This window comes from Ambystoma mexicanum, chromosome 2q, assembly GCF_040938575.1.
Source record: "Ambystoma mexicanum isolate Mex_15411 chromosome 2q, UKY_AmexF1_1, whole genome shotgun sequence".
NCBI lineage: Eukaryota > Metazoa > Chordata > Amphibia > Caudata > Ambystomatidae > Ambystoma > Ambystoma mexicanum.
The window spans coordinates 1,322,120,469-1,322,146,956 of NC_090924.1; positions in this window are offsets into that span (position 1 = coordinate 1,322,120,469).

Consider the following 26,488-nt stretch of genomic DNA (forward strand, 5'->3'; position numbering starts at 1 on the left):
TACGTCTGGTACATTTGATTCATTTAGCAGCACATAAGCTAAGACCCAGGTGCAGGAAGATAGGAAATGAAGCTACCTAATTACCCAGATGGCCCAACATCTCACCTCGCCCATGCCTTCTGCCTTCTGCCATGAAATTGTCTTTGTACTTGGCCTTGCAGAATATCCTTGTCTTTGAGAATGCACAGGAATGCACAGGAATGCAAGCTCGAGCTCTATTTCCATCCTTGGCTCACGTGACTGGAGACCATGATTTGGTCCATTTTGCAGCTTTTAGATGTTCTAAATGAATTAACGGTTGTCCTCCTTTGTGTTCTATCTTGCACCTTAATGCGAGAAGGTTCATCCTCCGCATATTTGTTCTTCTTCAGAACAGATAGCTGACCTTGCTTCTTGAATCTTGACTCCAGGCCAGGCCCTTATGCTTCATAAGCCTATTATTCTTGATGCAACACAGTTTTCTATTGTAGCTTCATGGGATCAGGTCTACTAAATTCATGATACCAATGTCCAGTTTCTATACAATGGCGGCTTTTCCTGCATTCTATTCACTACTCATAGCCAGCTTTTTTGATGACTTAATCTACCTTGCGTTTCGTGCATGTGTAGTCTTCCTTTTCTATATTGAGAAACTCACTTGAATCTTTACTTCACCATTAGTTTCTTCAGGATCTATACATCGTCATTTTCCAGTATCTCTAGATGTTGTGCACACTTCTTTATGATGTCATCCATTCATTGGTTAGCTGCTTTTCACACTCCTTCAGGTTTTTCCTCCTGCAGGTTATCATCACGTCGAGTCTACATTCACTAGGGCTGTTTCAATGGCTATCTTCTTTCAAACACTCGCTGCAGTATTGATATTATGGCTGGTGTTAGGCATGGCACAATTTTGTGTCTCCAATACAAGGGAGGTGGGGGGGCGAGATCTCCTGCAGATTCACACAGCTGCTCCTCGACAATTTCACTATCACATCATAGATATCATCTTCATCAAAACCTGATATTGGGATGATCGCTTCTTTCAAAATCACTTCTTTGGGGCAGGCCTCATCCTGATCGTAATAAACCGAAATAAGATAGTTTATCCAATCTTCCTAGGATAAAGGATAAAGGTGTCGATTCATGGAATTAATGTGCGCCGAAAATTCCCACGCAGAGGTGCCAAAACGTTTGATTCGCAGTAAAAGTGCGAAAATCGCAGTGCAAGTGCGAAAATCGCAAGGAAACCAGCGCACATCGATTCACGGAAGGCCGCGCGCGAGAAAAATATCGCATGTGCGCTGAAAAAGTGCGCAGCGCACGCCAGCGCATAGGATATCTAACGGCGTGCGCCGCGGCCACAGCGAAATCGCACATAGCGCGGCGCACACAACAAAAGTAGGCGAAACATGGGGCGTAACACTCTGAATGGGGAACAACTCGTCAAAATGTGGGCGTCACGGGGGAAGTACAAGAGGCAAGTGCGCGGAACGCCCACACGCTCGCCTACAACACGTATTCATGGAATCCAATAGGGCAAACCAGCACACAGTCAAATCAGCGCACAGGCCCAAACACGTCCGCCACAAGAAAGCAGGCGGTAGTGTCCCTGCCCCTGAAATAAATGTGCGCCAAAATGTGCACCAACAAAAAGCACCTATATACAGCTATGATGAATGCCACATACTGTGGCCCTCTAAGACAAATGACGTTCAAAGGGGTACGCGACAAACACGGACACCCGCTGTGTGAAAAATAGCGTGTGCGTGCATTCTGTGCTGCGCGGAAAGTCCCACATGCGATTTGCCTGGGTACGTGTATTCCGGGGTGCGCGGGAAGTCCCACATGCGATTGGCTGGGTACGTGTATTCCGGTGTGCGTGGGAAATTCCACATGCAAATTGCCTGGGTCCGTGTATTCCGGGGTGCGCGGGAAGTCCCACACGCGAATTGGCTGGGTCCGTGTATTCCGGAGTGCGCGGGAAGTACCACACGCGATTGGCCTGGGTACGTGTATTCCGGGATGCGCGGGAAGTTCCACACGCTAATTCTGCAGGGTACGTGTATTCCGGGGTGCGTGTGAAGTTCCACACGCTAATTTTGCAGGGTTCGTGGATTCCGGGGTGCGCGGGAAGTTCCACACGCTAATCCTGCAGGGTACGTGTATTCCGGGGTGCGCGTGAAGTTCCACATGCTAATTCTGCAGGGTACATGGATTCTGGGGTGCGCAGGAAGTTCCACACGCTAATCCTGCAGGGTACGTGTATTCCGGGTGCGCGGGAAGTTCCACACGCGATTTCAGGAGGGTACGTGTATTTCGGGGGTGCCGGGTAGTACTACACGTGAATTGACCGTGTGGGTCCTCCCAGGTGTTCCCTCTACACCCTCCACGGCCCCTGCAGGCAGCCCACACCACAGGGGACTACCCTGCACCCCTGCTCATGTCCCACAGGCAGCCCATCCACCATGGCCATGCCCCCCAGCCAACCCACATGTCACCTTCCACTACTGATCACCAACGCATGTCCCCCTGCACCCCCACCCCCCAGCATCCAGGGCACCCTCCACCAGGCCCCCACACATGTCTCCCTTCACCCACAGCAGTCAGGGGCACCCTCCACCAGGCCCCCACTCATGTCCCCCTGCACCCACACCAACCAGCATCCAGGGGCACCCTCCACCAGGCCCCCACACATGTCTCCCATCACCCCCACCCCCCAGCAGTCAGGGGCACCCTCCACCAGGCCCCCACTCATGTCCCCCTGCACTCCCACCCACCAGCATCCAGGGGCACCCTCCACCAGGCCCCCACACATGTCCAACTCATGTCCCCCTGCACCCCCACCCACCAGCATCCAGGAGCACCCTCCACCAGGCCCCCACACATGTCTCCCATCACCCCCACCCCCCAGCAGTCAGGGGCACCCTCCACCAGGTCCCCACTCATGTCCCCCTGGACCTCCACCCACCAGCATCCAGGGGCACCCTCCACCAGGCCCCCACACATGTCTCCCTGCACGCCCAACCCCCAGCAGTCAGGGGCAGCCTCCACCAGGCCCCTACTCAGGTCCAACTCATGTCCCCCTGCACCCCCACCCACCAGCAGTCAGGGGCACCCTCCACCAGGCCCCCACACATGTCTCCCTGCACCCCTACCCCCCAGCAGTCAGGGGCAGCCTCCACCAGGCCCCCACTCATGTCCAACTCATGTCCCCCTGCACCCCCACCCACCAGCATCCAGGAGCACCCTCCACCAGGCCCCCACACATGTCTCCCATCACCCCCACCCCCCAGCAGTCAGGGGCACCCTCCACCAGGTCCCCACTCATGTCCCCCTGGACCTCCACCCACCAGCATCCAGGGGCACCCTCCACCAGGCCCCCACACATGTCTCCCTGCACCCCCACCCCCCAGCAGTCAGGGGCACCATCCACCAGGCCCCCACTCATGTCCCCCTGCACCCCCACCCACCAGCATCCAGGGGCACCCTCCACCAGGCCCCCACACATGTCTCCCACCACCCCCACCCCCCAGCAGTCAGGGGCAGCCTCCACCAGGCTCCCACTCATGTCCAACTCATGTCCCCCTGCACCTCCACCCACCAGCATCCAGGGGCACCCTCCACCAGGCCCCCACACATGTCTCCCATCACCCCCACCCCGCAGCAGTCAGGGGCACCCTCCACCAGGCCCCCACTCATGTCCTCCTGCACACCTACCCACCAGCATCCAGGGGTTCCCTCCACCAGGCCCCCACACATGTCTCCCACTACCCCCACCCCCAGCAGTCAGGGGCACCCTCCACCAGGCCCCCACTCATGTCCAACTCATGTCCCCCTGCACACCTACCCACCAGCATCCAGGGGTACCCTCCACCAGGCCTCCACACATGTCTCCCACCACCCCCACCCCCCAGCAGTCAGGGGCACCCTCCACCAGGCCCCCACTCATGTCCAACTCATGTCCCCCTGCATCCCCACCCAACAACATCCAGGGGCACCCTCCACCAGGCCCCCACACATGTCTCCCATCACCCCCACACCCCAGCAGTCAGGGGCAGCCTCCATCATGTCCCCACTCATGTCCCCCAGCCAACACGTCATCACAATCCAGATCCCAGGCTCCTATGCCCACCCAAATCCCACCCCACGCCACCCCAGTCCAAACACCCAACCAAGCTTTACATCCATTCAAAATGGAAATACCCATTACATGATAGATAAGAAATAAGCAGTATGCGCATGAGTACAAGTCCGTCAGACCTACACAATGGCAACACATGACTGTAAAAACCCACATCCTGACAGGCATGAAACCAATGAGAGAAGTCCACACATTGAAGTAAGAAACAAAAATGTATTACAGTGTAAATGAAGTGAATGAAATATAAACAAACAATAATGGCAACAAAAATCAAAAAGCAGAATGTCCACAAAAATAATAAATAACGAAAATGGGACTCCAAAATAACCGTAAAGAAATTGTGTCCAAAGTCACTGTCCAACAAAGCAAATCCAAAGGGAAAGTAAAGTGAAAATCCATTGCTCCACTGTGAAAAAAATAATAAAAGATGAAGGCCACAAATCCACTGTCAAACTATGTACAAAGAGCAAATCCAGGGTCCATGATCCCAACGATGTAAATGAAACCTACATTAAAACCTACCTAACTAATAACTATATACAAAAAAGTGGGGCATAGTCCAAGCGCCCCAATTTAAAAAAAAGAAATAAAACCTAACACTAATTAACTATGTACAAAGGCGGCGGGCTAGTCCAGCGGCTCACTCCGTGGTGTCCCGGGCCAGGGCATCAACGAACTCCTGTCCGATGTCCCGGAGGCGGTCCTGTTCCATGGCCCCAAGGGTTCGCAGGGACGCCAACATGTCCTCCTCCACTCCCTGCGGATTCCCTCGAGGCACTCGGCCTGCCTCAGGGCCCTCCGCGTGGAGTTCTCCGCTCTAACCACCGTGAGCCGCGCCTCTTCCGCCAGCCGCCGCTCCGCACCTATCTGCTGGCCCAACCGCTGCCAAATGGAAGACACTTCCCCTCCTGGGTCCTCCTGCCCTCCGGCCGATGCCTGCCCCTCCGATGTACATTGCCCCGAGCCATGATGCCTCCCACGTTGACTCTGCTGCTGCCTCTGACGCCACTGCCTCTGCTAGACGACGGCATCCAGGCTGATGGAATCCACCGACGCCGTCGTGCACGTGCCCTGCCCAATGATGCCGGCACATCCTCCATCTGCTGGGGTCCAGTTGCTGTGGTGTCCACCCCTGCTGGACCTCCGACTCCCGACTGTGGCAGGGATGGGATCCCCACCAAGCCGGCTGCGTTGGTCAGGGCAGGTCCACAGGGGGCCCTGGTTGCATCTGGGCCGGAAGACGGCATGGAGAACGACTGGCGTATAGTCTCCACAGAGGAGGAGAGGGCCGCCAGATTGGTCGACACATGTATGAAACCCCCGACCACGGTCGATCCCAACTGGGCCACGTTGGCACGGTGCTCTTTGTGATGACGTGCAAGCTCCTCCCGGGAAGCATGCACGTCATCATGAATGACACCCGTGCGCAACGCAACACCAATCAGGACCCTCTACATACGGCCACGGGTGCCCTCGTCCACAAGTGGAGGGGAGTCAGATGACATGACCCTACCTGCGGACGGGCCTGGGATGGGGCATCCCTGCTGGTGCATGGTGGTGCAGTCACAGTGTCAGGGACAATGACATGCACAGGCCCCTCCACGGCGACCTGTGCTGCCTCCTGCCCCTGCCCCTGGACTGCACCACTTGCACCAGCAGGGATGCCCCCACCAGGCCCCATGTGTGCCTCAGTAGCGGCCTCCTCCTCCTCTGTGGAAACCACCAACCTGGATGGCTCCACACCGTCTTCCGCCGTTGCAAGCCCCTGTGGGGGCTCACCCACCCCTTCCGCTGCAGCCGTGGGGGCATCCCCGCCGCTTTGCTCCACAGCGCCGTCTCCACCCTCTTCTTCACTTGTCGCTGTGTAGAGGGAGACATAGAACACAAGCATCAGGGTACTGTACAATGGTCCCCTAGACAGGAAGCAATAGCAGATGAGTGGCACTGTCAAAGATCACTTCCATCATGTCCCTCCACAAAACATGGGTCAGTGCAGGCAAAACACACGCAGTAACAGGCATGGCACATGCTATGGACATTTGCATACATGTCCAAGGGACTCTTCAAACATACAATGTTGTTATGGAACTCACATGCATCATGGCTCATGCCTATCACATGCACACACATCAATGTAATTTCATCCATCTGGCCTTGTACACCCCGGACACAGTGGATACAAGGATAACTAGGCAGCATCTGTGAATCTGTGCATAGTCACAGACATGTGTCATGCATCCATGGCATTCAAAAGTCACAGACACGCAGGTCAGACACACAGACATGGATACCATCCATGTACATGGCATCAGCACCCATCCCTCACCCCCACCCATGTCCAGGAACAGAGACTAGCATGCTCTCATGTGTCCAGTCCGCATAGGGCTCCCCATGATATATTTAAACACATGCTGGTGCATGTGTGGTTCACACATTACTGGTCTTACATGCATGACCATGATGTCCCTGCACACATACATGCGTACATGGCCTATTTCACACATACTGGCAAGCATCAGACAACCAGCACACTGCAACATGCCCTGTCTCATACAGCAATGCTTGCCCACTTACCGCTCAACTCCAGACGGGTCTGCCTCGCAAGGATCTGGCCGTGGAGCGCTGGGTCTACACGTTCCAGGACCCTCACCTGGATGGTACTCATACGGCCCCGGCCCCCCTCCACGAGGCGCCGGGCCTTCAAGAGGGTCCTGGACCTCAAGTCCTCCCAGCGCTTCTTGACTTTCTGGATGTTGCTGGTTGCCACCCCCTCCGCGTTGATGGTAACCACCAAGTCGTCCCAGATCCTGTTCCGTCCTTCCTTGTTGGAGCGTGACGATCCGAAGAGGGCATCATACTGCCCCAGGACTTGCTCCACCAGGACACCAACTTCGGTGGCAGTGAAGCTGGTGCCCCTCTACCTCTTTGGCCGGGGGTTGCCACTGGTGCCAGATGTTGCAGTGCCCGACATGGCAACCCCAGAGGCAGGAGTGGGTGGGCAACTGGGTCCTGGGGCTGGGCTGTGGAGCAATGGTATAGCAGTCGGGAGTCTTCTGTTCCAGCATGGGTGGACACAGCAACTGGACCCCTGCAGATGGCAGCTGTGCAGGCACAAAATGGCAGGGCACGGTGGCAGTAGGCAGGCAGGCAGCAGCAGATGGCTTGTGGGAGGCTGCTCGGGGCTCTGGGGGGCAGTAATTCGGCCTTCTGGGCAGGAGCGTGGTCTTCCGTGTGCTTACGCGTGGCCAGCTTGATACGGAGTGATTTGGCACGTGAAAATCCTGCACGTAAATGTGAAATTTGAGGAAAGGGCCTCAGCGCGTAAGCGCGTCTGTGACGTGACGCGCGCGGGTGTTTCCCCCATAGCACATGATGACAGAGCACACGTGGAAACACTGCACATCAGAGTATCATTGCGTGTAATTGGATGAAAGTGCGCGTACACGCAATTGCCCTGGGTACGTGTATTGCAGGGGTTCGCGGGAATTCTCACACGCGATTTGCTTGGGTACGTGTATTACAGGGGTGTGCGGGAATTCTCACACGCAATTTGCTTGGGTATGTGTATTACAGGGGTGTGCGGGAATTCTCACACGCGATTTGCTTGGGTATGTGTATTACAGGGGGGCGCGGGAATTCTCACACGCGATTTGCTTGGGTACGTGTATTACAGGGGTGTGCGGGAATTCTCACACGCGATTTTCTTGGGTACGTGTATTACAGGGGTGTGCGGGAATTCTCACGCGCGATTTGCTTGGGTACGTGTATTACAGGAGTGTGCGGGAATTCTCACACGCGATTTGCTTGGGTATGTATATTACAGGGGTGTGCGTGAGGTTTTATACGCCTGCAACAACACGTATCCATGGAATGGGACGGGGCTAAGGCATACGCACAAAAAAACGTGCTAATCCGGAAACACGTACGCCAGCAGGAAGCAGGCATACGTCGACCCGCGCAGCATAACAGTCCGCGCAAACAACAAACAAGCTCAGACGTCAGGATGAATATACCGTTCCTAGCAGCAGTGGCCGTGGGTTACCAAAGGAGGAGGAGGATAGTAAGGGCCCGAATTTTCACTCCCAGAACCAGCCTTTTTGGGATGCCTGATGACCTGGTGTATGGGAGGTACAGGTTTCCACCTCACATAATACTGGACCTGGTGAGTGAGTGGGAGGATGACCTCACATCACCCACCCTGTGCTCCCAAGCACTCAGCCCCCTGGAGAAGGTCCTTAATTTACTGCACTTCTTGGCCACTGGATCATTTCAGCGGACAAGTGCCATAGTGGGTGGGGTGTCACAGGCCACGCAGTCACGCTGCCTACACCAGGTCTTGAACATCATCACTGCACGCCCATCAGTCCGCAGGCACATATACCTGCCCAGGACACCTGCAGAAAGGCAGGCTGCCGCCCTGGATTTCTACGGTGTGGCACAATTCCCCAAAGTGCTAGGTGCAATTGATTGCACCCATGTGGCACTACGTCCCCCCAGGGCATCTGAGCACATCTATAGGAACCGCAAGCACTGGCATTCCATCAACGTGCAGGTAGTATGTAATGCCAAGGGAATCATCACCTCAGTATATGCCAACTATCCAGGGTCCACCCACGACAGCTTCATTTACCGAATGTCTACCCTAAGCCGGGACCTAGAAGCTGGGCGGCATGGCGATACATGGCTGCTTGGTGAGTATGAATGCCACTGCACATGCATGCATGTCAGATGCAGAGTTATGTCACTACCCCACTAATGATACCCATCACCTCCTCACCAGGGGACAGTGCCTACCCTCTGAGCACCCACATGATGACGCCAATTCGGAACCCCATCACGCCTCCCGAGGTAAGATACAACACAGCCCATATTGCAACCTAGGGCATAGTGGAGCACACATTCGGAGTGCTCAAGTCACGCTTTCGCTCCCTTGACCGTTCTGGCGGGCAGCTGTTATATGCACCCCCAGTAGTGTGCAGGATCATAGTGGCAGCATGTGTCCTGCACAATGTTGCAACACGCCGGGGCCTGGCTGTGGACATGGTGGTTCCCCCACATCCCCAACCACATGCACGCCCGCTGCGCATGGGAGGGGAAAGGGCATGGGGTGAGGCAGCCCGTACGCAGCTGGTGGCTAATTACTTCACATAGAAATCACACCCCTGTGGAGTGCACACAGCCCTGGCACATACCATCTGATAACCAATGATGACTCGACCTGACAATTATGATGAACAAAGGGACAGTCAACTGTCAGAACCATAGCAGCCTGAGATTGTTCATGTGGAAGTGTCACAATGTGTGTATCCCTACCTACACAAACACCACCAATGCAGTGTCATCAAAAGACATATTTCCATGCAGCAGAAATGAATACCCACTTGCAAAATACTACATGAGAACAGAGCCATGTCACCCAACCCCTCCCCAGCACGGCCACACAACACACCATGGCATGTCATGCAATGTGAGAGCAAACAAATGAATCCCCACAACATGCCCCAAGTGTCACCAACTACAGTGTCCCTAATGGAAACTGGCCACGCATGAAATGTTCACAGTAATGCAGGACCTACAACACAGATTACCAAATACATACCAAGAATACCAATCACCTACACAACCTCCAACCTACCTTAAACATGACAGTACAGATTTAAAAAATTGGTAGTCTCACTACCTGATAATGCCAGCACTTCAAACACTTCCAAGTATACAGTGTTAGCGCCACGCAAGAGTGTAGGTGCACTGCTTACAACATGGACTCCAGTTCCAAGGTAGACCGCCTTGTGAAGACATGAGAAATGGACCTGCAAATTAGGAGGATGAGATGGATGCAGAAGCACATATCAATACACCATGCAGTGTACAATACAACAACAATATGCACTAGGAATGTATACACAGTATTGACTACAGACTGCCCACACATCAAATGGGAGTCTAACGTCACCATGTACGTCAATGTCACTTGGGCACACCCTTTGCAAGCCCATGGAAACGGGAAGCAGGAGGGGTGTGTGTCACACACACCCAAGCATCTGACCCAAATTCATGACAAGCCTGCATGTGCCCAGCCACAATACAGCGTATGCCCACGGGAGCCACACAAGGCAACACACTGTCCAAAAAAATAAAAATAAATAAAAAATAAAAAAAAATAATCAAAAATGGCCATTTATTGGCCCGGGGGGGGGTGTGGGTGAGGCCACCCAGGAGGTCTGAGGACAGGGTGCACACCAAAACCCACCTGTGTGGATCTTGCGAAAAAAAAACACCTCCATAGGCTCATGGCCTGCACGGCTACCCTATTGTGGGAGAATCGCTGCTGTCGCTCTCCTCACCCTCTGCAGCTGCATCAGGAGGTGGTGGCACTATGGGAGGCAGCCCACGCAAAGCCCTAGTCTGGTCTTCGATGGCAGCAAGCATGCGGGTGTGGAAGGTCTCGTTCTGGAGGATAATTGTGCGTAGGTCCCCATGCAACAACTCACGGGATGCCCGGACCTCCGCCCTGGTTGCCTGCATCTCAGCTGAGAGCGTACGTGTGAGACGCTCCAGCTGCTGTTCTGTCCTTGTGTTTGTTGAAGCCTCAAGCTCAACAAGAGTCGTCACGGAGTTCCACCCTCAGGGCTTCCCTGCGGCTCTGGGACTCTATGGAAATGGCTTCCTGGAGAGTCGCTAGTGCCGCCCGCCTGTCCCTGTCGGACGCCAACATGTCCTCCCTGTGTGACTGGCAGATGGAGTCTGTTGCCTGCTGTAGTCGCTCCATCAGCCTTTCGGGGGGACAATGGAAGTGGCCGCCCTATCCATGGCCTGAGCCATCATCTCTGACGATGCTGCCTGTTGGGTTGCCATACCGTATATGGATTGCTCCCATGCGGTATTGCCAGGTGGCGTACGGCCACCACGTCGGTGGGCACCACACCTGTCTGGGGCAAGGCGAACTGCGCCTTGCTGTGCCAGCACTGCCTGAGGCTGCAGAACTGCATTCCCCCTCTGATCTGCTGGCCCAGGAACAGGATCAGATGTTGCGGAGTGTGACCCTGCATCCGTAACTGCCAACACTGACATCCCCATTGAGGGTTCTAACTCTGGTGCAGGTGGGTCGGAAAGAACAGAATCCCTCCCAGGAACACTCACCTGCGACGGCACATAGGTCTCATCATCCGAATCGACACCTGAATACAGCTCAGGGGAGGTGCAGCCAGAGACACCCCTTGAGAGCACGACCTGCAGCAGTTGTGGGTTCTCACCCACCACCACACCACGCCCCTCACTGGTGGTCGGTCGGCACTGAGACCCCTCCTAGGTCTGCACCATCTCCCCAACCCCAGCAGTATCAAGTGCGTCATCCCCTGAAAAGACATAAAAGAAAAGAAATGGAAACAGGCATTAGCACTATGGAACACAATTAGGGCTGAGAAGCTACAGAAACAGTACTTGATTGACACATGTCCCACATGACTAAAACCCTCCCATGCATGCACCGTGACTGCGTGTGAAGGAGAGGCAGATGGCACACATTGATGACACCAAGATGGAAGATGAACACATTTGCTGCATGCTGCCTAGCAGTGGCATCACACATTGGCCTGTGATTGGCAGGTCAAATACACATGCCATCACACAGATGGCATGTACCCTAGCCATAAAGTGAAGAGGGAGAGGAGGGCACTAATTGTTCATTCAGTCTAGTTTGCACATGAAATTGATTTTTTCATTGAAATGGTTCAAATGTTTAACCTGGAGCTGCCAGTCCAAAATGGTCCTATAGCACAGGGACATGTCTAAACAAATCATATCCAGGAAACAAAGTCAGTCCACTGTACCATAGCCATGTCAGACATGTGACAATAGGACTGAGAAATGCCTAGTAAAAGTGGTGGTATGCAAACAATCTGCCTGAATAAACAGAGAAAAATAAGCAACAATGTTGTGGCAAGATGACACTTCAAGGGCAACTGGCGTGGTGTTGGGCTAGATGTCTAATGTTGGCAGAAGGGATACTGCTATACCCAAATGCTGGTGCGCAGAATGTATTGGATGAGGCACATGGGTGACACAAACCACTCAGGCACACACACCCTCACCTGGCACCCAAACAGAAGCCCTCACACACACACCATGCACATGGATGACACACACCTGCATTTGCACTCACCGGACAATGCCTCATAATCTGCCAGTTCTCCCACGCCTTGGATCTGTTCCTCCGTGACGTAGGTCCCAGCAACATGCTCATGTGGAGTGAGTTCTATGTCCTCTGCTGGAGACCCACCTCCAGTCACTAGAGTAGCGGCATGACTTGAGGCCAGCTTATTCTTTGCCCTGCGCTTCAGGTCATTCCAGCGCTTGTAGCATTCAGTAGCTGTGCGCCTCACGATTCCAAGGGCACTTATGATGTCCGCGATGGTCTGCCAGTGTGCCAGACGTTGTGCAGGTGTGGTCTTGGATCCTGCAACAATCACCATTTCGCGGTCATGTGAGGACACATACACTACAAGTGCATTCAGTTCGGCCTCATTGAAGCTGGGCTTCCTTGACGGGCTGGACTGTGTAGCCGTGTCTGGGGCATCAGCCTCTACTGGACGAGCACTCTTTCTCTTCCGCTTGGAAGGTGGTGGGGATCCTGAGTGTCCTACGCTGCTCTCGACACTAGGGGCAGGAGCCCCGGTGGACTCTGTACTAGGAGTGTTTGGATTGCACACTCAGCATGGGAGTTGGTGCAGGCATTAGCTCAAGTGTGATGGTGTCAGGGGGAATGTCAGCAGGATGGACTTGGACCGACACTGTCCTGGATGGGTGTGTGAGAGGTGGGGTGGATGGAGCCGCAGCTGCCGCTGCAGCCTCCCCAGCCTGCCTACGTGGAGCAGCAGATGACCTAGCTGCCCCTGATCCACGTGGCCTGATGACACCAATGTGCACCGGCGCACGTGGCCTAGACCTGCTGACCTGGAAGTCAGCCATGGAGTCACCCTGTGCCAAGTCTGGTTCCACAGTGGGCTGGTCCAACAAGGGCTGAGCATGGATGGTGTCAGCCACGTTACCCTCAACCGGGGGGGGGGCATGGGTGTCCCTGACTGGTCCTCCACACATGGGGGGCTAGGGGCACCTTGCAAGTCACGGCCACGTCCCCTACCGGATCCACCACGGCCACCACTTGGGGCTCGGCCACCTTTGCCACCCTTACGGCTTGTTCGCCTCCCAGCCATGGCATTGATGTTATTGTGCATATGGGAGTCGCTGTGAACTATTGTCCTGGGCAAATGGGGGTCAAAGGGGTTGGGTACCAGATGGTAACCGTACCCTAGTGCTCTAGCAAGGCTGTATGTCACCCCTGGGGAAAGATGACGGGTCATGCAACGCACAGGCACCCCAAAAAAGGGAAGTAAGGTGCACGCAACCCCGCCTAGACCACGTGTGTGGAAAAATAAACCTGCACTACGCTGTGGCACCCAGAAACACAAGAATGAACGTATGCGTGTCACACGCAGCTTAGAATGACCTCTGAAGGGGTATGCGACACACGGGGCAAGCACAGATGTTAAATACGTGCGCGACTCAACGTCTGCCAGGAACAAAAGCATGAAAAATATGCGCGTGTGCGCGTTGGCAACACCCTCGCCAAAAGAAGAATTGTACGCTGTCTGAGGAGACAGGACAACAGTAGAAGGGAACGCTGTTTGAGGAAACAGGCCCAGGAAAAAGAGGAAAAGAGAAAAAGCTGTCAGAGGTAACAGGGAGTACGAACTTGAAACGCTGTGAAGTAATTCGCGTGTGAACCGACAAGAAGTACAGATTTCACCCACTCGCTCTCCACGAAAAGCACGTACAAGGAAATGGCGTTCTACACATACCTTTTATACACACGTCACAGACGCGCATACGCGATGAGGCCATTTCCACCAATTACATGGTTTGACACTCAGACGTGTATATTTTTTTTACACGCGCCATTCCCTACGGCCATGCGCGTGACATCATAGATGCGCCTGGGGGCCTTTGGGCCAATGAATTAACGTACGTGTGCTGACGCGCTTACGCGCTAAGGGCCTTTCCTCGAATTACATGCAGTCGTGCTGGATTTTCACCTGCCAAATCACTCCGTATCAAGCTGGCCACGCGTAAGCACACGGAAGACCACGCTCCTGCCCAGAAGGCTGAATTACTGCCCCCCAGACCCCTGAGCATGCTCCCACCTGCCATCTGCTGCTGCCTGACTGTCTGCTGCCCACGTGTCCTGCCATTTGCTACCTGCACATCAGCCAGGGGTGCTGTTGCTGTGACCACCCCTGCTGGAACCGAAGACTCCCGACTGAGATACCATCGCTCCACAGCCCAGCCCCAGGACCCAGTTGCCCACCCACTCCTGCCTTTGGGGTTGCCATGTCGGGCACTGCAACATCTGGCACCAGTGGCAACCCCCGGCCAGAGAGGCAGAGGGGCACCAGCTTCACTGCCACCAAAGTTGGTGTCCTGGTGGAGCATGTCCTGGGGCAGTATGATGCCTTCTTTGGAAGGTTACGCGCTGACAAGGAAGGACGGTCTCGGATCTGGACGGACATCGTGGCTGCCATCAACGCGGAGGGGGTGGCAGTCAGACTATTCCATCATGTGAAGAAGCGCTGGGAGGACTTCAGGTCCAGGACCCTCAAGAAGGCCCGGCGTCTCCTGAAAGCAGCGGATGCTAAGGGGCGCCGGGGCCACTTGTCGGAAGATCAGATGAGGGTCCTGGAACGCATATCCCCAGCGCTCCACGTCCAGGTCCTTGAGAGGCAGACCCGTCTGGAGTCGAGCGGTAAGTGTACATGCATACTGATTGTTAGCTGTGCGTGTGGTGGTGTGGCAGGAGTGTGCAGGTTGCACATGTGGTTTTATGTGGCCAAGTATGGGGGGGTACAGGGCCGTGAGGCTGACACATGCGAGGGCTCTCATGTGTGACACATGGATGGTGCTTGTGTGTGTAGGCTTGCATGGCAAAGGATGTGGAAAAATGATTGGCAGGTGTGACATGGATGCTGATCTGAACACTGCGACAGTTGGCGGAGGTGTACACATGCATGCAAGTGTGGTGGTGTGTGTGCATGTGTAGTGCACTCCCTGTGTCACATGTGATGGCTGGCTCACCTTTGCCTGCTCATGCTGTTGTATGTGTATGGATGGTGCTGGCTGTTGCGATATGGCTGTGGTATAGCTCATGTGTGCAAGTTGAAATGACATGTGTGTTGGGGATTGTGATGGCATGTCTGAGGTTTGCCAATGCCACTCATGTACAACTGTCATGTGTTTATGAGTCCATTATACAGTGCCCTGATGCCTGTGTTTTATTTCTCCCTGTCTGCAACCTCAACTGATGAAGAGGGCGGAGAAGGTGCTGTGGAGCACAGCGGCAGGGGTTGCACCACCAGCCGGAGACGCAAGGCCCGGCTCCCTTCCCAGGTTGTGATCTCGTCGGGGAGTGAGGAGTCTGGTGCCGCGTCCGAGGCTGCAGCTGCCGAGGGGAGGTCCAGGAGGCGGAGGTTGGAGTTGGACTCCTCGGCAGCAGAAGGGGCAGCTGGGACCCCACAGGGCCCAACGGAGGAAGATGGCACAGAGTCATCCAGGTTGGTGGGGGGTTTGGTGGAGGAGGAGGCCATGCAAGCAACAGAGGCGGGGTCTGGAGGTGGGGATTCCAGTGGTGCTAGTGGTGCAGTGCAGGACCAGGAACAGGTGGCAGGACAGGACACCGCGGAGGTGCCTTTGTGCAATCCTGTCCCTGCTCCTGTCACTGCATCATCTTGCACCAGCAGGCATGCCTACCTCCAGACCCGTTCTCAGGGAGGGGATTGGCTTACACCAACTGGCCTTCCTCTCCCTGCGGATGTGGCTATCCTGCAACAGGTTGAGCCTGTCCAGGGTGGGGTGGCGTTGCGTCAACAGGCCATGCGAGCTGACCTGCAGTCTTTCCATGATGAGACTGCACGTCTTCTCACATGGCTCGTTGACCGCGTTGACCCACTGGGACAGCTCACCATGGCCGGATTCCTCCGTTTCCTGGACCTTGTTCCAACCCCCTCCTCAACGGAACCCCCTATGCCCCAGTCGTCCTCCATGCCGTCTTCCCACCCATGTATCACCTGGGTGCCCTGTGGAGCTGCCTCTGACCGTGCGGCCAGGCTGGTGGACAACGGATCCCTGCCACAGTCGGGAGTCGGACGTGCAGCAGGGGTGGCCACATCAACAACTGCACCCCAGCTGGAGGAGGATGTGCAGGCACCATCGGACAGGGCACATGGACAGCAGCAGCAGCAGCAGCAGGAGGCTGTAGGTGGGAGCCACGATGGCTCGGGGCCTTCGACATCGGAGGGGCAGGCATCGGCCGGAGGGCAGGAGGACCCAGGTTGGGAAGTGTCTTCTGTGTGGCAGTGGTTGGGCCACGCCATAGATGCGGAGCGGCAGCTGGCAGAAGAGGCACGGCTCACGATGGTCAGGGCGGAGAACTCCATGCGGAGGGCCCTGTGGCGGGCCGAGTGCCTCGAGGCAATCCACAGGGAGTTGGAGGAGAACATGTCGTGGTCCCTGCGGACCCTCGTGGCCATGGAACAGGACCGCCTCCTGGACATTGAGCAGGAGTTCGATGATGCCCTGGCCCGCAACATCCAGAAGTGAGCCGTTGGACTAGCCCGCTGCCATTGTATATAGTTAATTAGTGTTAGGTTTTATTTTTATTTTTTTAATTTGGGGCACTTGGACTATGCCCCACTTTTTTGTATATAGTTATTAGTTAGGTGGGTTTTATTGTAGGTTTCATTTACATAGTTGGGATCATGGACCCTGGATTTGCTCTTTGTACATAGTTTGACAGTGGATTTGTGGCCTTCATCTTTTATTATTTTTTCACCATGGAGCAATGGATTTTCACTTTACTTTCCCTTTGGATTTGCTTTGTTGGACGGTGACTTTGGACACAATTTCTTTACGTTTATTTTGGATTCCCATTTTCATTATTTATTATTTTGGTGGACATGCAGCATTTTGATTTTTGTTCCCATTATTGTTTCTTTTGATTTCATTCACTTCATTTACAATGTAATACATTTTTGTTTCTTACTTCAATGTGTGGACTTCTCTCATTGGTTTCATGCCTGCCACAATGTGGGTTTTCACAGTCATGTGTTGCCATTGTGTGGGTCTGACGGACTTGTACTCATGCGCATACTGCTTATTTGTTATCTATCATGTAATGGGTATTTCCATTTTGAATGGATGTAAAGCTTGGTTGGGTGTTTGGACTGGGGTGGCGTGGGGTGGGATTTGGGTGGGCATAGGAGCCTGGGATCTGGATTGTGATGACGTGTTGGCTGGGGGACATGAGTGGGGGCCTGGTGGAGGGTGCCCTGCACTGATGGGGGGTGGGGGTGATGGGAGACATGAGTTGGACATGAGTGGGGGCCTGGTGGAGGGTGCCCCTGGATGCTGGGGGTTGGGGGTGATGGGAGACATGAGTTGGACATGAGTGGGGGCCTGGTGGAGGCTGCCACTGGATGCTGGGGGGTGGGGGTGCTGGGAAACATGAGTGGGGGCCTGGTGGAGGGTGGCCTGCACTGCTGGGGGATGGGGGTGCTGGGAGACATGGGTTGGACATGAGTGGGGGCCTGGTGGAGGCTGCCCGTGGATGCTAGGGGGTGGGGGTGCTGGGAAACATGAATGGGGGCCGGGTGGAGGGTGCCCTGCACTGCTGGGGGGTGGGGGTGCTGGGAGACATGAGTTGGACATGAGTGGGGGCCTGGTGGAGGCTGCCCCTGGATGCTGGGGGGTGGGGGTGCTGGGAGACATGAGTGGGGGCCTGGTGGAGGGTGCCCTGCACTGCTGGGGGGTGGGGGTGCTGGGAGACATGAGTTGGACATGTGTGGGGGCCTGGTGGAGGGTGCCCAGCACTGCTGGGGGGTGGGGGTGCTGGGAGACATGAGTTGGACATGAGTGGGGGCCTGGTGGAGGGTGCCCCTGGATGCTGGGGGGTGGGGGGGTGATGGGAGGCATGAGTGGGGGCCTGGTGGAGGGTGCCCTGCACCGCTGGGGGGTGGGGGTGGTGGGAGACATGAGTTGGACATGAGTGGGGGCCTGGTGGAGGGTGCCCCTGCACTGCTGGCGGGTGGTGGTGCTGGGAGACATGAGTTGGACATGAGTGGGGGCCTGGTGGAGGGTGCCCTGCACTGCTGGGGGGTGGGGGTGCTGGGAGACATGAGTGGGGGCCTGGTGGAGGGTGCCCTGCACTGCTGGGGGGTGGCGGTAGCGGGAGACATGAGTTGGACATGAGTGGGGGCCTGGTGGAGGGTGCCCTGCACTGCTGGGGGGTGGGGGTGCTGGGAGACATGAGTTGGACATGAGTGGGGGCCTGGTGGAGGGTGCCCCTGGATGCTGGGGGGTGGGGGTGATGGGAGACATGAGTCGGGGCCTGGTGGAGGGTGCCCTGCACTGCTGGGGGGTGGGGGTGCTGGGAGACATGAGTTGGACATGTGTGGGGGCCTGGTGGAGGGTGCCCCTGGATGCTGGGGGCTGGGGGTGCAGGGGGACATGCGTTGGTGGGCAGTAGTGCAAGGTGACATGTGGGTTGGCTGGGGGGCATGGGCATGGTGGATGGGCTGCCTGCGGGACATGTGCAGGGTAGTCCCTTGTGGTGTGGGCCGCCTGCAGGGGCCGTGGAGGTTGTAGAGGGAACACCTGGGAGGACCCGCACGTTCAATTCACGTGTGGTGCTCCCCGCGCACCCCTGGAATACACATACTCTAATGGAATCGCGTGTGATACTTCCCGCGCACCCCTGAAATACACGTACCCTGCTGCATTTGCGTGTGATACTTCCCTGCACCCCTGGAATACACGTACCCTGCTGCTTTTGCGTGTGATACTTCCCGCGCACCGCTGGAATACACGTACCCTGATGGAATCGCGTGTGATACTTCCCGCGCACCCCTGAAATGCACGTACCCTGCTGTTTTTGCGTGTGATACTTCCCACGCACCCCTGGAATACACGTGCCCTGATGGAATCGCGTGTGTTACTTCCCGCGCACCCCCGATGTACACGTACCCTGCTGCTTTTGCGTGTGATACTTCCCGCGCACCCCTGAAATGCACGTACCCTGCTGTTTTTGCATGTGATACTTCCCGCGCACCCCTGGAATATACGTACCCTGATGGAATCGCGTGTGATACTTCCCGCGCACCCCTTAAATGCATGTACCCTGCTGTTTTTGCATGTGATACTTCCCGCGCACCCCTGGAATACACTTGCCCTGATGGAATCGCGTGTGTTACTTCCCATGCACCCCTGATGTACACGTACCCAGGACAATCGCGTGTGAAACTTCCCGAGAACCACCGAAATACACGTTCCCCGCTTGGCGTTTGCTGTTTGGCAGCCCTGTGAACTGGTCCAGGGTTAGCGCAGCTCTTTGCGATGATTTGGGAATTTTGAAGGCTTTTCCTTTCGCGAGGGCGTTCTTGGGGGCGTAACTGGCGCTGCTGCAGGGTCGCTGCGCCACTCTGCGCCATGGCTGGTTTCGGAGGCTAAAATCCATGAATACGCTGTGCGATGAAAAGGATTTTTTCGCATGCGGCTGGCGCAGTGTATCGCACGGGGACACTGTGCGCCAGCCGCGTGCGCCACTTTTGTGCGAATTTCTATGAATTACCCTCTTAATTCCTGTGCAGTATTTCCCGCAAGATAACATCGATAGTATGACCAAAATGTCCCAGTGGTGCCCAATAATCTAAAAAGGTACTTCCAATTAGTACGGTACGCTATTTGAGCTAGAGAGCAGCATTGATTCTTCCCAAAGTATTTGATCATTTTGGGCATTTATCTATTGGCTCACTAAGTTGTACCTGCTGAGTAGTACCATCAGCAAGGGTGTTAATAATGGTGGTTTTCCCAAATTCAGCATCAGTCTCGGGAGGATAGCTCAGGGGCAATGCGTTCACCTTGGAAGCAAGACATTGCGGAGCAACCCAGGTCGAACCCCGGGTCCACACTTAGAAACCTCTGGGTATTAAGCGCAATGTAAATAACCAATTATAATTATAAGGCTCAGTCAAATTTTCCCCACCACAATTGTAACTTAGATGGGCAGGACGGGCACACTTCATATTCAGGTACCTGAGGTTGCAATGTGGTAAAACATTTCATTTGGCAGGGTCGAACTTTTTTTCATGAGTGGCTGGTGCCTGCAATTCCTCAATCTCTTTTTACCTTCCCATCTAATACTGGTTATAGGGTAAATATCAGAATTGCACGTGTCGTCAGCTTCCTTTCCTAATGAATTTACTTGCGTAGTGTAGTCTGCATCTCTAAATTACCACCATCATCCAGTACCTGAACCTCACACCGATCAGTATCATGGTCCAATATATTTGCACATCCGGGTGATCCTGAGTCGAGACAATAACTGGTGACACTTCCTGCTGCACATTAGAGGGCTTTTGTGACACCTCATAAGTTGCCAGTATAGCATCGACCACTCTCTCCAGAATGTATTTTGGTTCTTGTTCTCTTTGGTCACATTTGCACATGAAACAAATAGGGCATCAACTGATGGCGCCACAGCATTCAGCGTGGGACATGAAGTCTCCTTTGATTGCGGAGATCGAGCCGCTTGTACTGAGGTGCCAACATCACTGTCCACCTCCGAGGAGCTTGAAAATCATACTGAAGTTTCCAAATTAAGGGGCGCTGACAATTGGGTACCAATTACGGTGTCCAGTCAGTAATTCGAAAACAAAAGGATCGAATGCAATACAATTGAGTCAAAAGGAGCGAAAAAAAAGACCAAATGTTTTTCTTTAATGTATTTATTGTTTTTTGTTTTGGTATAGGTCAAAATAATGGTTTTTGGCCAAAAAACAGGGTTTTTTTGGGGTGGGGGGAGGACCCCACAAAAATAAAGTGTATTTGATATTTTTACATATGGGCGTTTTTGTTTCGAAAGTATTGTTATTCGAACCTTTGTATTCAAATCTTTGACCCTAAACCACCAATTACATTATTAAAATTATTTGATGAGTTGAATACTCTATCTACTACTCCTAAGGTGTTCCTTTGCAGAACCTTAAAACAAATTCAATAAGGAGTTATCATTATCCATCGCAGGGGACAGCCCCGCTAAGTTTTCCGACCGACATATTCTAATATCTGTACATACATCAATTGGGTGTGAGGTAGTACATTCCCTCGCCTTATTGGTCGTGCCAAATAGCCCGTTATCTTGCCTTCTACATATGGGCTACGGTCATGTTTATCCTTTTTTGGTCATGGAGTCCCATTTAATTGCATTTGGTCAACTAACCGGCTGCGCGACCTTTAACCCGCCCGTACGCTTGCACCGTGGTCGTGCTGCCTTCATGGTTCAAAACAATTTAAGATTATTCAGACAGTGGGCTCACGGCAAACCACAACTACCCTATACAGGCACCAAACCCTCAATTAATGATAAACAGATATGAATTCTGTAAAAATAGATATTCTCTATATATGTAAGCAGAAAACAAGATCTCAAAATGGCTTCAACTGCAAAACCCAGTTTATAGATCTAAACCAGAGATCAAAGGGTAGCATACACTCCCATAAATTGCAGTCACAACAGGTGGCTACTTCACTAAAGCGGCACCCAAATACTGGCCCTCATTACGACCCTGGCGGAAAGTGACTGACCGGACCGCCACAGCGTAAATAGCGTTTCCGCCATTGCACGAAGGAGCAAAGTGCGGCCCATTCCGACCCATCGGGCACGAGCACCACGCCATGGCGGAAGTGTAAAGTCCGCGATGGCGGAAATGACCCCAAAACGGCCCACACCGCCGCCGTACGGCGCCCTAGGTGCAATACCGCCACCCATCTCAGCGGACACCGCAGTGAGCGCCAACCGGAAAGTACGGTGACCGTAAATATACGGAAACGGAAGTAAAAACATGGGCCCGGAACGGGAAACATCCCGCCGTACACATATAAAACCACAAAATCCACACAACCACTAAAAACACTACCCTGAGACACACCCCAACCCGTCATCCACCCTAGCGAAACCGAGAAAAATGGGAAAAGTAGCGAAGAAAGCGTGCGATCGCAAGCGGCAGGTCCACTTCTCCCGTGAGGAACTCACCGTGCTAACAGAGACCCTCCAGGAGAATGCTGCCGTCGTCTTCTCCACGCAAATGACCAGGACGGCACTTGCGAACAAGAAGGCCATATGGGCTCTGGTGGCACAGCGGGTAAGTGCGGTGGGGACCGCACCCCGCAACCCACAGCAATGCAGAAAGCGATGGGACGACCTGCGGATACGCGTCCGTAGCATACTGTCTGCCAACCGCAACATTGCCACAGCCACCGGGGGAGGTCCTGAATCACCCATCAAGTTGACCCCCTGGGAAGAAATCTGTGCCTCCACCATTGGAATGGAGACCATAGAGGGAGTCGGAGGGATGGAGAGAGGAGTGCAGACATCCGAAGATTCAGGTAGGTGGGCCAAATAAAACAATGCTAAATCCACAATGTCCAATCATGTGAAGTACCATCTGTCCACATAGTGCAACAGAAACACATGTCCAGGAGAACGTCCACACACATCGGCCTGATAGCGCACTTTAAAACTCACAATAAATACATAAATAATTAAAAACCCCTAAAACACGCACTACACGTGCAGCAGGCACACCCTAACTGCAGGCTGCCAAACAACTGCACCCTCACTCCACACACAAATGAAAGCACCTCCAAGGCCCCGACCCAAATCACCCTCAGGTACCACCCCAATGCATGTGATACAATGCCATTCCAATTCCCACAGACCCATTATTAACCCTCGCCCTCCTTTACTCCACCACAGGGTCCGATCCAAACGACGAGCATCAGGACACCCCTACCAGCACACCTGCAAAGAGGGCCAAGACCAACGGCCAAAGACCCTCCACCTCAGCTGCACGCATCAAGACACGGCAGCAGCACAAATCAGGTGGCAGCACAGAGGAGGGAACATCAACAGGCACCCCAGCAGCCAGCATGCCCACAACACCACCACCACAGGTCCCCCCAACGGATGCCACAGAAGGCACTGCCTCTGGTGGCAGCAGCACCATAGGTGACACCCCATTGATGGCAGCATGCTCCGACACAGAAGACGGGGATGTCGAAGTCAGATCCATCCATGACATGTCCCAATCCCCCTGTCTGTCCCATCCCGTACAACATGAGGATACCACGCAGGGGCACCCACAAGACGACGACTGGCCATCCCCCACAAGCCCTGTGGCAAGGCAACATGAGGTCACCAGCCCCTCTGTGACACCCCCGCAAATGGCCATGGCCCAGCAGAGGCAACAGTCCCTCGACCAGTTAATCGTGCAACAGCAGCAACTGGCCACGCTCCTCAAGGACCATGCCGATGAATGTGGGGGCACTAAGGCAGACATAGAAACATCAACTGAGACACTGAGGGCAGAAATGGAGAGGAGTACAGAGACACTAAGGGCACAAATGGAGAGTAGCACCGAGAGCCTGAGAGTCCAAATGGAGAGTAGCACCGAGAGCCTGAGAGTCCAAATGGAGAGTAGCACCGAGAGCCTGAGAGTCCAAATGGAGAGAAGCACCGAGAGCCTGAGGGGGGAACTGCATGCGACGTCCAAAGACGTATGTGCCGAACTTGCCGCAGTGCGCCGTGTGCTCACTGAGCTCTCACAAACCCTTAGGGACATGCATGGACGTGAGCAGGCAGAGACATCATCCGTTGCAAGTTCCGTCCAGGGCAGCCCCCAACGTAGATCCGGGAGGAACCTGCGCTCCACAGGCAGGGGTGCCCCTGATACCCGCAGAGGGGGCTTGCAATAGCGACTGCCCACTGACAATGAGCATCTTTGGACACTGGTGTTCGGGGGGGAGGTAGGAGGGTGGAGGGGGTGTTTTGGGCTCACTTGGGTGGCGGGTCGATAGGGTGTTCAACATGATATCACATATGCCATAAACAGTGCACGATCAACCAATGAGATGTGTGGACAATGATCTTTGTGTACTAGGCCATCATAGGCGTACAGTCCATATTGTGCATGTACCAGACACACACAGTGCCACGAGTACCGTGTCCATGTATCAGCCACCAGGCGTGAGTGCTAGAAGCATGCATCAATGAGATGCTGACGAATGTCACGGCCCTCCTGTGCCTCGCAGACTCCTTGAGGTGCTGCCACATCCCCACCCTCATCATGACCATCATCAGGTGCTTGCAGTTCTGCGTCAGGGGGCATGGGCACATTTCTACGTACGCACATGTTGTGGAGCATGACACATGCCATCACCATCTTTGCAACCTTCACATGGCGGTACAGGAGTGCCCCGCCAGACCTGCTGAGGCAGCGGAAACGAGTCTTCAGTAGGCCGAATGCCTGTTCAATGACTACACGGGTACGTGAGTGGGCATGGTTGTAGTCCTCCTCATGCTGGTCCCGTGGGTTCCGGACTGGTGTGAGGAGCCATCTCTTCAGTGGATATCCAGCATCACCTGTATGTGGACGATAAACGTATGATGTGGAATGCCATTGCTACGTACGCACACCCCCCCCCTTCCTGCCAGGTCATTGCCGAATCACATACCCCACATTATCATGCATGTAATGAGACTCACCGAGTAGCCAGGATCTGTTCCCTGCGTGTCGCTCCATGTAGCGTGGTATTGTAGAGTTCCTCAAGACCATAGAATCATGGGTTGATCCAGGGAATCGGGCACAACAATGTGTAATGATCCTGTTGGAGTCACACACCATTTGTACATTCAGGGAATGAAATTGTTTTCGGTTGCGGTACTGGGCCTCCATGGCATGTGGGACGACCAATTCCACATGGGTGCAGTCGATGGCACCAATGCAACCCGGTATGCCGGCAAGTGCATGGAATCCCACTTTTGTGTTGGTAATTTCCTGCTCCGAGCGTGGTAGAGAGATGTAGTCGTCTGCGTGCTGCAGGAGGGCATCGAGCACTTGCAATAGTGTCCGTGAGAACAGTGGCTGAGAAATGCCATGCAACTGTCCGACTGTGTGCTGGTAGGTGCCTGTGGCCAGGAAGTGTAGTACAGACACCACCTTCAGTAGGGGTGGGATGGCGGTTGGGCTATCTATCATGCTGACAAGGTCAGCCTGTGTCATGTCCACAATGGCGGTTATGGTGTCTCGGTCCAAACGGTAGAGGGTGTGGATCTGCTCATCAGTGAGGTTGAACGGATGTGCTCGGAGGCGTGGGATTGCGGGCTGCCTGCGTGGTGGTAGTGGCTGTGCTGGCGGCCCTTGCTGGCCCTGCCTTGGCCTCCTCCTCCTCCTGCGTCCCCTCCGTGCAGCCGGTTGTAGTTGGTGTTCGTCTTCTTCTTGGAGTTGGAGTACTTGCAGTGCTATCAGGTCCCCCAGGGCCAACATCGCGAGTCCTGCCGGTAGCATTTCGGAGTGGGTGTGGTTGTGGGAGGAGACTGGGTGTGCAATTTATGTGTCTTCAGGCTGTATGGCCTCCACCTGTGGTGATTCATTCCACCTGTGCAAGCTGCTCTCCCCTTTGGCCGAGCACGTCCCGCACACAACGCTGCAATTCGAGTAATGGCATCTTGCTATAGCAATCATGTATTTGTACCCGATGGCCGTGTAACATTTGTTGATATGTACATTCGGCTATGGTCCCATTGTTTCACATACAATCTTTGCAGTCGCGAACAGACTTGTGAAGGGTCAGTGGAACGTAGTACTCGAGTAACGGTGGGCCCTCATGCATCACTGTACCGAGTTGCAACGACGGGCGGGGCGTTCCATTTGTGAGTGAAGGCAGTTGCCATTTTCACACACAGCCGCACTAGATGGATTAATTTGTGATTTCAAACGGCCACAGATGCCTTTTCGACGTGATGTTGCAAATGAGGAATTCGAAGGGCGGCGCTTTCGGTTTTCAGCTAGCGGCGAGGAGATGCCCACAGGTCTGACTGCAAATATAACGTTCTATTGTTCAATGTCCTTGAGACAGGGGCCATGGCGAGGATGCAATGATTGATATGAATAGTTTGGGATGCGCAATAGCGACGTGGGCGATGAGGCCGGACGTTCCCAAATACATGTTACTTCACAACACTGGAATTACGGGCTGGGGCACTGTGGATTTTGCCGGCTGCATGACGCACAGACTCAATGGATATTTCTAATGTTATGTGAGTAAATATTCAGGCGTTTTAATCCCGGGATGAGGGAATGATGAATGGATGCATGGGCAGATGATTTGATACAGAGTTTGCCATGTACAGGGCTTCTTGGAATCTATCCGCCTCCCCTGCGCTATGTGATGCAGGGCTGCCATAGTGGGACCATCGTCTAT